Source organism: Pteropus alecto, unplaced genomic scaffold, assembly GCF_000325575.1.
Source record: "Pteropus alecto unplaced genomic scaffold, ASM32557v1 scaffold171, whole genome shotgun sequence".
NCBI classification, from domain to species: domain Eukaryota; kingdom Metazoa; phylum Chordata; class Mammalia; order Chiroptera; family Pteropodidae; genus Pteropus; species Pteropus alecto.
This window is the reverse complement of record NW_006431925.1, coordinates 2,184,770-2,186,567: the sequence shown is the minus strand read 5'-3', so window position 1 is coordinate 2,186,567 and position 1,798 is coordinate 2,184,770.

Below are 1,798 nucleotides of genomic sequence, written 5' to 3'. Positions count from 1 at the left end.
CCTGGGACAATACTTCAGTCCACTTGGCCAAGGCGTTTTTACCTGTTAGTAATTTAATCTGCTGTTTTAATATTCCACTCTTTCTTTCTACCAACCCTACTTCCTGGATTATAGGGGAGATGGAACCTCCATTCAATGTCATGTTCTTTGCCAGTCTTGCATATCATAACCTTTGAAATATGATTCCTGATCACTGTCTCTTTGATGAGGATAGCTCTACATGGCACTCAGCTTCTCTAATTCCCTAATGGTGGCAGCCTGGTTTGTGTGGCAACAAGGGAAAGCTTGGGTTAGGACAGATGTGGTGTCCACACAAACGAAGGTGTATTTAGAACCCTCACTCGGAGGGGCCAATATAATCAATTTGCCAGTCTCTCATTGATTGAGAACTCTGGTGGATGGCCCCAGACTCCTTTAGCAGTTGCCTTTGGGCATTGTTTAGAACACACAGGACTGCATTGACCAAGTCACTGTATACCATCCAGGAACTACAGTGGCCGCTTTTCCTATGCACCCAATCTACTGTATGTACTTAAGGGTCAGTTGCTAGGCTCATACCTGGGCTAGGGAATCAGCTTCCTGATTGCCTGGGAGTGTTAGTGCCTTCTGCACCGGAATGTGGAAGATAGTGAGCATGAGTTCCGACTCTTGCAGTTGAATCCAAATGTCTTCCACATATACTGACCCCACCATGGCTTATTCATGATCATCTACCCATCAGCTTCCTATTGTCCAAGCCATAAGGTTAACTCCTTTAAAACAACCCAACTATCAATGCAAAGGGTTAACGACCAAGGCTCATGAATGATCACCAGCCAAACCACTCTGAGTTCAGCCCACCGGCTATTGCAGTTCATTTCTGTTTCTATCCAGGTGGTGTCACTGTTGGGCTGAATAGTGACTGCAATTTATTTGGGCTGGTTGCCCTGACTAGGCTCATTTGTATACCTGGTATTAGGGAGAATTTCTTCCCATACCCTCTCTCTAGAGGCCACTGAGGCCATCACAGGAACATGAGTCAGATATTTGGAGGATCTAAATACTCTACAGGACCCAGTAAAACCCACATTTCTAAAGACAGTTGGTTGATGGACAGGGTACTCCTCTGCTACAAATAGATATGCTACTTAGTCAAAATGAGAGTTTGAGCCATGGCCAAGGTGGATGGATGGAACATATTATCAACCCACCCCTTGAAAGGAAGGGAAGTTCTTAACATGACATGTTGTTCCTTTGTGAGAGGCACTACCTGGAGGTACACACTTTAAGGAGCTGTTACTCCATGAGGGTATATTGGATTCCTGCTCCCTTCTAGATTTGGCACCAAAATCCTAGGGGGTACTTGTTCCTTCTGTCATCTCTGTCATAATGCCCAGAGTTAGATACACCTGCCTCAAAAGGTAGCCCTGCTTAGGAAATGCCCAGAGCTTTAATCTGCTTCACTAGTATTTTTGCCTGCTCAAAATCAGCTTGTTGTTCTGATTCCCTATGTGCCCTTTCTTTACCAGGTGATATAAGGAATGGAAGCAATGTACCAGATGGGAAATAAAAGTCTTCTAAAACCCCCCAACCTCTAAAAAGTGTGTACCTCTTTCCCATTCTTAGGAGTTGGATATGGCTGCAACTTGTCAATATCAGCTTCTGGGACAACACATGTCTTACCTGACCATACAACACTCTAAAATTTTATGATGGTGCTTGGGCCTTGAATTTTCTGCAGGTTCAGTACCCATCTTCTGACTGTCAGATGTTCCATCAAAGTCTGCAGAGTGTCCTCCACAGAGGCAAGTCTTCCCAT